A 13,921-nucleotide genomic window follows, 5' to 3' on the forward strand; every position below is an offset into this window, starting at 1 on the left:
ATGGACGGATGGCGGTGATAGATGCGGCAATCGGGGTTATAGTCAGCTGTTTGAGCCTCTCGTTCGTAGATTGCAAGGAGATGGTCCAAAGGTGGATATGCATGGCTAGGAATGGCAGGAGTCTGTTCCAGAAGTTCGGCAATGATTAGATGATTATTTATGATGTGCATGATGTATCGGGTTCTGAGGCGCTAGAGATGGTTTAGAAGAAACGGCATTGAGGTTTGCTGATAAACGAGTAGAGTTGGTGTTCGCGCGGTAAGTGAGTAAGCTATGGGGATGGCTCGGCGTAAAAGGACTTGGAGGCGGTCATACTAGTGTTTATTTGCTGAGAGCCAGGCTCGATGGCCGTAGGTGATTGAGGAACGGACGAATACCTTATAGGTGTAGAGCAAGAGTGCGGAATTTAAGCCCCAGGTAGTGCCCTTTAAACGACTCAGCAAATATAAGCGCCTGCGTATGTTTTGCTCCAGAGTCTGTAACTGAGATCTACAAGTCAAATGGCTGTCGTAATGCACGCGAGGTATTTAATACTATAGCTGAGAGGTATGGATGAGCCCACGACGGTGATGCGGAGACGGTCAGGATTACGTGTAGGAGAGTACTTATTTTTATTAGGCCCGAAGAGCGTCATTTGTAAATGGATGGAAATGCGGTCGACAGATGACCTGAAAGCAAGGTAGGCTTTGTCGTCGGCATATTGTAGGGCGTAGACTGGTGGTGGTGGTATGGGCATGTCAGCGACGTACAGAATATACAAAAGAGGAGACAGAACTGATCCCTGAGGTACTCCAGCACGTAATGTGAATTCTGTAGACCGTGCGCCATTGATATGGATAAAGGCACGCCTGTGGGATAAAAAACTTGGCAATGAGGCGGACGTATGGAAGAGGTAGGATTCGTTTCAGTTTGTAAAGCAAGCCGTCATGCCATACAGTGTCAAAAGCACATTCTATGTCGAATGACATCAAGACCGAGGGAAGATTCTTATTGTAATGATTGGCTATGAAAAATGAAAGTTTCAATGGCTGGTTGGTCGTGGCGTAGAATGGGCGAAAGCCTGCTTGAGTGAGCGGAAGGATATTGCGTTGTTGTAGGTAAACGTAGCCGTTTTATTGAAAACAGTGGTTGGACTGGTGAGTCGGTATGAAGTAACTTGAGTTGGATCTTTCCGTGGTTTTAAGAAAATTATGATTTTGGCTAGTTTCCAGGCAGGAGAAAAAAAGCCCGTGGTTAGGATGGCTGTGTATAGTAAAGCGAGCAATATATGGAACAAAGGTGGTGAATACGAGAGCTGACGGTAACTAATTGCGTCCACGCCCGGTGAGGTGTTGCGTCTATTGTATAGAGCTGAGTGGATATCCTCAGCGATAATTGGTGCAAGGAGGCCAGTAGGAACTGTAGGCTGAGGGGAGAAAAGAGGTTGGAAGAGTTGCTGGTGCGGATTACCTGCTTCAGTGATATGTTGATCGATAGGATGACTAATATCGGATCCATGTGCGGAGTAAAAACTGTCTCAAAGTGAGTGGCGAAAGCTTGGGCTTTATCTGAGTCAGTCGGTGGAGCTGCATTATGAACCAGAAACGGATATTGTGCTCTATTGGTTTGAAAAGTAAGCCGTTTAAATAGGGTTCAGAATTTGGTGGGATTGTGTTCGGTTCGAAGTTGATTACAGAAGGTGCGCCATGTGAGTCGTTTTTTGACTATGATGTATGATTTAACCATGCGTTGGAATTGCTGGTGCAAATGTAAAAAAAAAAAAAAATGTGGATCCTTAGTGCGTTTGTACTCGACAAGATAGTGACGAGAACGTGCCTGGAGAGTAAGGGCTCGGGGAGGAAGAGGGGGCCGAGACGGATGAGCGGTTTGCTTTGGGACTGCATGTTCGGTGCCACGAAGGATAGCATGAGTGAGTGTTTCGGAAAACAAGTTTACGGAATCAGCAGTAGTGATATCGGTAGGAGTACTTTCAAGCGTCTCTGTCATATAGCTTTTGTATTTATGCCAGTCTGCCCGATGGAAATTATAAGTAAGAGGTGGTGGTACGGGGGCTGTGTCTCGTCCAGGGTTGGTAACGTTAAGCAGGATGGGAAGATGGTCACTGCCTATAGTCCTAAGACTTCAGTATTTGAGGATGGTACTAGGTTGTTAGAGAGGAGGACATCTGGCGTAGTGCCACTGACTGGGCGAATTGGCTGTGGAAGCGGCATGAAAGAGGCTTTGGTTGTAAGTAAGAAGTCCTGAAAGCGCTGGATTTACTCGGCTGTGCGAGAAGTATAATTGAGGTCCGGCAGAAGTGCGTAGGTCTTGAAATACGTATCAAGGTACGTAATAAAACGGTATGGTACCGGTTGTGTGGAGCGAACGTAGATGGTGGCAACGGTGATGATTTTATCAGAAAAATATATGGTGGCAATGACGCCCTCCGGGTATGTATCAGCGTGAGTAGATGTAATGGGTCTAAATGGCAATGCAGATCGAATAGCCACTGAGGCACCATCCCGGGCCACATTTTGAGGTAGGTCTGAGCGCGTCAGGTGAAAATGTGAAAATAGAAATGTTCAGAGGATTTCAAGAAAGTTTCGTTTAGGAGATGCAGTCTACATGATGAGCTGTAGCTAGTGTTTCGAGAAGTATCCGGTTCTTGGGTAAGGAACGGACATTAGAAAAGAGGACATGTATTGGTTTTCTTCCCTTCGGTCTTGTATTCATGATTCCGGATCACAATGGAAATGGAAGTACGTAGATAAACCGGAGTAGGTAGCAGCCATATGAAGGTGGAAGATATCTATGACTGCCTTGGTTGCATGTATAAGAATGGCTTCACCCTAGTGTTGTAAAAAACGGTTTTTTTTTTCTGTGAAGTTTTTTTCAATAAAAAACATCGTTCTTTTTCATGTTTTTTTTTTCAAATGTGTTTTTTTCTGGCGACTATTATTTATTGAATTATGTTGCAGATTATTGAAATAATCAACAGAACTTGAGTCGAAGCCCTCGTAACTTACAAATCGTTTGTTTCTTTGTACCAATACGAGCAAAATTATGTGATTATTCCTTTTGGACCCAGGTCATTTTTGGTGTTTTCCTACATTTTCAGTTAGTGACTTATTGCTTAAAAAACATTCATTCGATTGATATGGTTAAAGCCTTGTTTTTTTAGAAAATGGATATGGATATTTTTTGGTGTAAGTTGCATTGCAGTGTTGCCAACCGGTGGGTAGATAGGGGTAGATATTTACAAAAATTCCCTAACCGAATTTCAAAATATTTTGTATCTAGCACCACTGCTGCTATACGGGTTCAAGTCACCTAAAAATTCTTTGTTGTGTTGACAAGGTACAGTGAAATCCTGAAGTCGCTGGCTTCCATTCAAAGAGGGAAAGAAAAAATTCTCTGTCATCATACACATGAAATTTTGACACTTTTTACGCCTCAGAAGCAAAAATCAACAGATATGCCGGGGCTACAGCTTCTCTAATTATTCTATTGAATCTTTTTATGGTGCGTTGTGTAGGGCAAAGAGGAAACTTTCAGGTAGTGGTACGTTTGTTTCAATGTAGCCAGTAAGAGGGTAATAATAGAGGGAAAAAGGGAAATTTTCCGAATTTTTCCCCAAAATCGGGAAGTAATTGTTTTGGCTGGAAATACTGCCATTAGACAGACGAAAACAATCTGAAAATAAACTTTAGCACTCCAATAAACCTTAGTACAACTATCATGGCGATATCTAACAAAGTAAGCATTAAATTTTTTAGAAAAATGTCATTCTACCTCAGAAATCACCATTTTCTTACCATTTCCACAACATAGCTTATCATAAACCTCAACTGTATTTCCCCTAATTATTCTAGTAAAACTTGTATAGGCTAAGGACAGCGCTTTTAGACAATGGTACGTTTGTTCGAGTGTAGCCAACAAGAGGGAAATAATAGAAACAAAAATGGGATTTTTTTCAAAATTTGCCTCTAAAATCTGGTATTAAAATTTTCTGTAGCTGGCAACACTGCTATGAGACACACACACACACAAACTATCTTAAAATAAGCTTTGGTATCCCTCTAATATATCCTACAAGTATTGTGACGATATGTAATAAAGTAAGCATGTCAATAAAAAATATCTCATTCTACCTTTAAAAAAATCACAGTTATCTTTCCAATTAGAGAACAAGGTCTACTGTAAAGCTCAACTGTACTTCCCCTTATTATCCTATTGAAACTTTCTATAGTGTGTTGTGTAGAGCAAAGACGATACTTTCAGATACTGGTACATTTGTTCCAATGTAGCCAACAAGAGGGAAATAATAGAGACAAAACAAATAATTTTTCCAAAATTACCCCCTAAAATCTGGATTTAAAATTTTCTGTAGCTGGCAACACTGCTACCAGACAGACGCAAACTATCTTAAATTAAACATTGGTACACCACTAATATATCCTACAAGTATTATGGCGATATTTAAGGAACAAAGCTTGTAATTATCAAAAGTATATTACGGTAAACAGAAAAGTAGGTAAAAACTAGAAAAATCAAGGATTAGAACCTAAATACGAATTTTTCGTGCGTTCCCTAATTACCTCATTGTAATGATCTGTACTTGCGTTTGTTAAGTAAGGACAAATGTCCGACTCCCACTCGGACGTATAGGCACGGATTTATAAAGAAAAATTTCGAATTTTTTACCCAAATTTAGGGAAATTTTAATTTCCCTAATTGGCAACACTGCGCGCAGGCCCGTCCAATTGATGTCAACAGTTAGGTATCCATCCGAGGTATCTACCTGGCAAGTCTTAAGGAGGTCTTTCTACAACGAAGGAAGCTACAGGGAAAAAAGAAGTAAAGGAAATTTGAAATTAGAAAATTCTCGAATTTTTGATATGGGTGAAATTTGAGAAGGAAGTTCGACACTAGAAAAAACGAAATTAATATGATAAACTATGGTCCAACCATATTTGGCAAAAATAATATCCCGATATATTAATTAGTGTCCACACAGGAGCGGATTATAAAAGTGACACACCCGTGTGTGCCACTTTGGCCACCTGGGCCACCGAGTGTACATTTGATTACATTTTTTTGACTACTGACCCGTGTTGTTGTTGTAGTATAGTCTCGACTAATAATAATATCGTTATTGTAAACAATAACTTTATCAGGAAAATTTTCACTCCTTTTTACATCTTAGTTCCAACACTGTTGGTGAGAAACAGGGTGTTTCAAAATGAATATCGGGGTTTTAAGACTTCGTAGTACTTATTACATTTTACGTACAATTATGAGTAATGCATCAAGTAAAAGGGCACCTCAAACACTCTTTGCTACAAGTGTTCGATGTGAGATTCATTCGTCACACGGCACACAGCTAGTCGATAAGCGAGAAAGGCCCATAAACTTTCCGCCATATCGCACAAAACACATTCAATTTATGGGCGTCTCGTTTCAACTGTACCATCTCCTGAGGAGCTGGCGGCCAGATGCAAACATTATGAGTGTTCACATTAGCTCGTAGGTGAAATGTCGGTTATTACTGAAGACGACACGATCCAGAAAATCTACATTGTTATGCAGCAATATTTCACTTGCGAAATTGGCACGTAAACCGTAGTCTTTAGGCTTAAACCTGTAGCAACTGCAAACGGTAAGGACGTAGTTGCAAGCGTCTCCTTAATATTCTTCACACAGACGGTTGCACTGTACAGATTCAGTTTTTATTAAAACACAAAAAGCTTTCTGCTCTCTAGTCTCCATCTTTGCTACTTGCTCTTTCTAACGGCAGACAGAAGAAACAATGCATGTACACTCATGTCCAAAATGATTGTCGCATATCTATAACTGTCTTTTGTATGAATATAATTTGATAATGATTTTGCAGGGTACTTTTAATACTGATATTATGTGTATGATCAGGAAATGTATATTTGTGCCAAATTTCAAAGGAAAAGAATTATAAATACGAAAATGAGAAAGAGTAAAAGAAAATGTTGCTAAATGGACAAGAAAGTTTTATTTTTGTTTTATTGTTTTTATTTACTGCTGTTCTGACATGAAATTTGCCGCATACATGTCTTTGCCGATTATACACATACTAACATTATAAGAAATACCAGGCGGATTCGTTATCAAATTATATTCCTACAGCAACATATTTATAGACATACGACAATAATTTTGGACATGAGTGTACATGTGTGCGTACAAAACTGTTTGAGTTGCTCTTTCATTTGATATAATATTTATAATTGTAAGTTAATTGTAATAGATGCTACAAAGTTTCAAAACCCTAATATTAATTTTGAAACACCCTGCATTACTTCAAATTGTGTCATCCTATATTCATGTCTTGTATATACATATCATCAGAGCCGACCGTACAAAAAAAACCTTAAAAGTAATGATTTTAAGTATGCTACTCCAGCATGAACAACGAAGAGGAAGGTAAGTGCAATCGCACTCAGAAAGGCTTAAATGCTTACTAAAAATGCAATCCCGTTATGTCTGTTTTTTCTTTAAATATTAATCTACGTATTATGCTAGTGAAAGATAAAGCAAACACACCTGCAGAGGAAAGATGGTAATCCTTTTTATAGAATTCAATATCGAGCTTCAATCTCAATGTATCATTTTGCAATTCCAGTGCAACTAGCTCTTTTATCTTTATTTCTTGATTTTTCTTCTACATCTGTTAACATTATTTTAAAAGGTTGTTTCTATCTTCAATGATAAGCAACTTGTTTCTGACAAAAACAAGACTAGTTGCCATATCAAAACTGTGATAACTTTCTAAATGGAACAGATATTCGCTACTATTCGAGAATTGAATTCTTGTATTTGACAACAATCAAGCAATTTGTGCTCGGATTTATTCTACCATTTGCTTTATCATTGTCCGTGTGACCTTAAACTAATGCAACCTAAACATAATTTATGAATGTAGTATTCAAATAGGTCAGGTTAGTGAATGTAACTACCATCACCTTGAAGTCTGTTCCCAACAAGAAATATTTTATTTAAATAATATACTTATGACAGATTTTGGCGGACTCTCCAAACTTGCCGCTCCATGCAATTGCACGTGTTGCATATATGGTAGAGCTGGCTCTGCATATCATATATATCTAGTCGACAAATTATTTATTTATATATGATATTTAGAAAAATACTATTAGGCAAATTAGTATTAGTTTTTACCTATAGACAAGTTATTTGAATTTTATACTGTTCGTGACATTATTTTCGCACATATTAAAGGCATGCTTTCACGAAAAAACAAAATTTCATTTCTACTTTTATTTCTTTGTTGATATTGACGAAAACTGCTGAAACCCGAATTGTTACTAGGTATGGTATTCATCTAAATTGTAAAATATTTGTAGCGTATCAGTATCTAGCGTTTATGTTGCATATTACGATGATTACACCTATATAAAAATATTCCATACTTAAACAGACGTAAGATGCATTACAAATGACTATTTGAAAAAAAAAACGAAATTTAGAAAAAAAACGAGAGGCAATGTATTTTTCTAAAAAAAACGTACATTTCTGAAAAAATACGAACCGTTTTTTTTTCTATTTACTACACTACTTCCCGCTGATATGGAAAAGTATTCTGCAAAACAAGTGTCACAAATTGTAAGATATCCTCAACTGTCGTAGGCGGCAGGAGGGAGGTTTGGGTGCCTGTCGACATTTGAGTGGCAGGATGAAGACGTAGTGGTACAACCGTTTCCGGTTTATCTGATAAAGGTTGTGGCTTATTTGTGCACCGATAAGAATTGGTGGGGTGAGGACCATCGCACGTATTACATGTAGCTGGCTGTTGAAGGTTGGGGCAGTTTTTGACCTTAAATGGCCCTTTGCAGTGAGGGCAGACTGTTGGCAGGGTGCACTTGTTGGTGGGGGTGTGTATTATAAGACAGACAGTTTTCACATCGCAACGGAACTAGTTAAAACTGGGAAAAGGGGGGGCCGTTGCCACAGCAACCACTGTTGCCATAACAACGAATCCTGTCACTGCTTGTCAATCTAAAACTGTTTGAAGAAAAGAATAAGTCGTAAATGGGAACCCTTCACCCCTGGTGGGGGTGTTCATGAAGCTATCAGCTTATGTCTAATTACGTTGGAATATATTAGCCGTTTCTTAATTTTGAACATACTAGATTCGATCGAAACGAGAAAACTTTTTATCGGACTTCTAAAGAAAATAAAATCAAATAAATACATGACCGTGTTTATTACATATAGAATTCCCAGTCACGACCCCCCCCTTTCAGTTTTATTAAAAATAGAAGAAGAAGATGAAGAAAGGAAGAGGAAGATAGAAGAGGAAAGAGGTAAAGTAAGAAGGTGATAAAGAGGAAACTGTTACTGGATATTTTGAGGAATATGGTAAAGGAAAGTGAATAATTATCTAATTCCAATAGCTATTGGGTTAATATTTGGTATTCAGGTGATCAAGGGTAGACACATGTTAACCCATACATCCCCGATCTAGATCCATTTAACCCCAACTACCAAATTATCCCGATCTAGATCCGAGATAGATGAGAAAGTTTAAGTTTACAGTTTATTCAATATTTCCAGAAGTTCTAGACTAATATCCAATACTTGAAAAATAAAGGACGAAGTTGATGGCATGTTAGAAACGACCACAGAAAGAAAAAAAAAATTAGAGTATCACATATGTGTCGAAGATTTTGACTTTCACAGTTCTCTCATGATGATCATTCGTTCAGGCTACTTCAGTCCTTTTTACTTCCTTCATAGAGCCAACTTAAGTTAGTATTAACATTCAATGAGTTCAATTGATAACTACCAATAATTATAATACATTACACATGTATGACAAGATAATTGGTGCACTTAATACTAAACCTACATTTCACTCACACACACATTCATACAGGACAATGTATACTTCGGGTTGTATTTAGTTAAATTAAACTAACCTAACTACATTACTATATACATTTATTACATTTCAATAGAAGAAAAATTAGTTGGACATAACAGGGAAAAAATTTAATACATGGAAAGAATGTTTCATTAACATGCATAGAAATTCGCTAATTTTATCAAGACCAAATAACACATTTATCTTCCTATATATATATTAAAAGTTGCATTACATAAAAGAGAATTTGACAAAAGGAAAAGAAAAAAATGAAAGACAAAAATAAGGAAATTCACAGATCAATACATTTAGGATTCAATGTAATGAATATATATATATATCGTTGCGGAAAAGAAAGAAAAAAAATATAATTGGTTAATCATCCTAAAAAAAAAAATACTTTAATAGCATTTTATTAGGTCTCTGTCCCAAGAGGAGACATTTCGACGATTTTATGAGTCTTTGTTCTCACATCGATAATAGCTCCTTTTTCCAACTCTCTTTTGCACTGTGGTTTGTGTCCATGAGAGTGTTTAATTGTTTTTGTTTTAGCTATAGACAAATAGTCGCTTCATATCACATATATATTTATATTTCTCATTTCGTCACTCGACGCACTCAATATAAAATTTCAAAGTTTATCAAGGTTAAAAAATTTTGAATCCAGTCACAGACATTGAGAACATATTTCCATATTCCGGTATTCACATTAACTTATTAAACAGATTTCAGTTCGTTGAATTTAAGATCACTAATTTTTTCCTAGTATAGATCTTGTAGTCAAAAAAATTCTAGATACTGAATAGTTTGGTTTCCGATCGTAGGGGAAGGATTTGTTTCATGGTTTACTGATGGAAAAAGTCGTTGGAGGGGCGCACTGTTTCGTAGGTTGCTAATTTCACTCGCAAAGTAAATTTGGGTAAGGATTAGGGTTATTCTTATTTATCTTACGACCCACTACTTGTTTTATTCACATGCAGTATTTAACATTATATTCCACTTTAATAGTTACAGAAATTAATAACAACTCAACAAAAAGTAATTTATGACAATTTACGCGGTAATACTATATATCACAAATAGTTGGTTAATACCGGGTGTCAAAAATCTATGGCAACCTAACAAGACCAGGGTAAATATCGAGCCCATTACATACATACTCGTATATATATATATATGTATTCATATTAATCAATACAATAAATTTCACTTTAATATCTATCTTAATATTTCATCGACGTTTAAATTCTACATCACCGTTCATATTCGACAAGTATTCATATTTTATAAATATTTATATTTATTTGGCTCAAAGACAAAACAAAAACCCTGACTATCAACATTCACCTTTTTCCTTCATAAGGTTGCAACATTGTATTTCATATGAATAAACCCGATAATCAATAATCATTTTCAGTTTACTAAAGATCCGCGTAGATATACAAAAAAAAAAAAAAATAGCTGGTGTTATTTAATGAGTTGACATAATAGGTGGAAAATGCAACAAATAGAGCAGGCACGTAACTTTTAACACTATGTAAGTACATATATAGATGTATATACAGAAAAAAAATCAATGTTATTCGAAACTAGTGGGCCCAGACTACTAATACATACACACTATATGACCAATCAATAGAAATAAAAACCAGAAATCAGTAATCAATTGATATAAGTTGTATGATCGATGAATAACAAGGGTTTCTAGGAATCTAAAAGCATAGTGTACCTTCTCGTCAATTTCTCCCGTGGTGGATTGAATATCGCGAAAATGGTCCTGAGTTGTGCTGCAATACCTCCACGAATTGCATCCCTCGATGTCTCAGTTAGTACATACGATCGAAATAAGTAATATGGAATATTGTATGTTTTATGAGTTTCAGAAACCGGGGGGGGGGGGGAGGTTGAAATTTAAAAAAAAAAATCTCGAAGTAATGAAGACAGAGAGAGATAGAGAAGAAGGAAGACGAAGAAATAGTGGCGCCAAAGACTTAAGTGGGAAATAACTAACGCTACAAAGACAGAAATCGAATTTCGCTCTCAACAAAATCCATAGCCAAAATATTCTTAACATGCCAAAAGGGTGGTCTACTCAAATACGTAGACTCAAGGAACGCCCTGCTGCCAAGGATGCAAGTTCTGTGTCCATCAGATCCCAATCCCACAAGAATTTGGTTGTAAGATTGAAATCCGATCCCCGTATCCGGCCCAAACCAGCAGGTTCCCGGAAATCGTCCGGAAGGTTAGAGAAGGCGCTAATTTAGAATTTCAAGAAAAGAAAAAAAAATCATCCGACCTCTTGGAAACTAGAAGATTCCAGAATAGGGATGAAATTAGAGTAATAGCTAAGGTATCCCTAATTAGTAATTCGCCAAAAATAAAAAAAAATTAAATAAATAAACTGAATTTTGGATCGGTGATTTCAATTACCGAAACATCACCGATGGCTACCCAGCGCAGACATGCCACCGTCTGGGATGTCGTTAATTTCCCTCGTCTAATTAAACTAAGAAAAGAAATGAAAATACTTAAAGGGACTAGGGGTCGACATCCGGGTACGCTATTCATGAATATTAATTTAGTAGCAGTTAATTTAATCGGATAGTCCGAACTGAGTTATATGAACACTGCACAATAAATAAATAAGGTAAGCAACAAAAAAAAAAAATCTCTGAGAGGCAATGAATGTTAAAGGTATAAATGACCGAAACCTGTACTTTTCGATGATCACAGAATATAGCAGTTGGTTTTCTTAATTATCATCTCTGTCAACCTTTAGAAGTAATTCCCACATGATGCTACTCTATCTATTGAAAGGCTTAAGATCTGGGGCTGTTGTTAGGAGGTACATAAATGCAAAGTAACACACAATTCCCAACTATAATTTACTATCCAAGTAGCAAACTCGGTTGGATGAATGCACTGGTGTGGAAGTCAAAACGCGAGAGATTTTTTTTTCTCTTTCTTTCTTCGTAAACATATTCATATTTTCACTATATAAAATTCACTAGGCCTATCCATTTAAATATAGGGGTCATCATTTCATTCATATTATATATCATATTATTAACATATCATTACATTCATTCATTATCTACTAATTTTCGCACGAAGTAATATTTTATAAACACCCTATTTCGTACATTTTACACGCAGGCCATACACATATTTACATTACGCAGTAATAAATATATATATATATATAACTATCACAATCTATCACGCTCAAACCACCACACGATCACATTCATCGAACCACGTACTCTTTATTTCGAAGCACCCAAATTGTATTTACCTTGCAGGTTTAAAAAAAAAATCATACATGTATTTACGGAAAGTTAAATTGTCAACGATTAATCTATTTCTGATTTGTTGATAAAACTGAAGCAACAATGGAATTTTCTACAGCTACGGGAAAAGAGAATTTAATACTACATTTTTAAACGAACAGTAACAGCATATGGACTTTACTTCTATTAAGAAAATAGGTGTTCTTTATTTCAGCGGATTATTCATTAACTACTGGACCTAGCAAGCTGAAATTTTCAGTACAGTAAGATCTCATGCTATTTTATACGAAGGTATACTCATCCGAACCGAAAACCATGTCCACGGGAAGTAATTTGAGAATAACTGTCCAAAATCAAACAATCTAAATCACTAAGTCATGCGATGTCGTACTGTCAACAAACAATTGACTACCGAAAACTGACGCTATAGCGCTGTAGTGGAGGCATAATTTACCGTGTACTGAAATGTATACTTGTACTCATTAATCAGAAATTTAATATTTACTCTGGTTTATTTATGTTAGCAAAATGGTACTAAATTAAAGCATATTTATACACTGTCCAAATCGAAAATTCACACACTCACACAAAACTACTAACTACATACACCACTGTTAGTACTATACATAAAGACAACTAACTAAACTAAACATGCACCATTTAGTTACATGCATGTTGACGAAAATAACTTAACACATTAGATTTAAAATACATTACTCCCTCGTCGATATATACAGTCGGCTCTATTTAATTTAAAGGGGGTCAAAAATGAGAAAAGTAACACTAGGTCTAATTGACCTGACCAAATGTTTACATAATGATTGCCAAAAATTGATGCCCTGGGGGCACCTTAACGAGGTTTGTGGAGGGACCCTTCCCCTGAAAGGGGAAAAGGCCCTAAAACGAACAATAACTAACCCATTCCCCCGCTAGAACTGGTTCAATTCAGAAAAGGGGATAGGAGCCCTTTTAAGCTAACTTAAGCTGCCATTATGATTATTCACTTTACAACCATCAAACCTACGTACATGCGATTACTGAATAAATAATAAAAAATCACATTTACTTAATACACGACCAACATGCACTAATCAGGTCGTAAGTTCCCTAATCCCTAATTGAATTTGGAATAACAGAAAAAAAATAAAGTCACTCTTTCACTTCTGCTATTATAGCTGGGCAGCAAACATGGCTTCCTAGAAAAACAGAACTGGATGCTTCACTAACTTATTGTTTCTTTACGGAAAATGTAGCTTTTTTCACTGTTTTGGGGGCTCCTACACAGCCTTCAGTGTTCAATTATGAAATTAAATCATATTTTTACCTGAATTCTATTAAAATCCTATTCCTTTTAACGCAGATAGGTAGGCGAAAATATAAGCTGCTCCTACTAGTGTGTCTTCAATTATTCTAATAATATTGCGCCGAAAAAGCCAGAGGTAGGAGAATTCCTCCAATCAGAAAGGAAACTTTAGCCGCGGAAATTACAAAGCGAATGGAAATTTGGTAAATCCAGATATAACCGGATCTGAAAGTGACTATGGACTACTGAGAGGGGGTGAGGGAAAAATTAGGTACCTGACTAAATTCTACATTGGTCTGAAATTAAGAAAATTTATATCCAATGACAGAACTATGTTTCGGTATGACGTCAGAATGGTAAACCTGGAAACTTTTCAACTTATATATCAGAAAATGGGATTTACACTTAATCAAAATGTAAATAAATATATTATAC

The 13,921-nt window shown here is 36.4% G+C and overlaps 1 protein-coding gene across 2 annotated transcripts in view; it reads right to left on the reverse strand.

Moving 5' to 3' along the window:
- LOC145662067 (putative fatty acyl-CoA reductase CG5065) overlaps positions 1-13,585 on the reverse strand; it is a 122,586-nt gene extending 109,001 nt beyond the window's left edge. The window contains exon 1 of one of the 2 annotated variants that reach the window (XM_081727404.1): positions 13,508-13,585. The gene's annotated coding sequence lies outside the window, so the exon portion shown is untranslated. Of the gene's footprint in view, positions 1-12,490; positions 12,574-13,507 lie in introns of those variants that run through there. The other variant, XM_081727402.1, reaches the window with a different exon arrangement.
- Between the last annotated feature and the right edge of the window lie 336 nt (positions 13,586-13,921).

The sequence above is a fragment of the Thermobia domestica genome, chromosome 10 (genome assembly GCF_964235325.1).
Source record: "Thermobia domestica chromosome 10, izTheDome1.hap1.1, whole genome shotgun sequence".
Taxonomy (NCBI): domain Eukaryota; kingdom Metazoa; phylum Arthropoda; class Insecta; order Zygentoma; family Lepismatidae; genus Thermobia; species Thermobia domestica.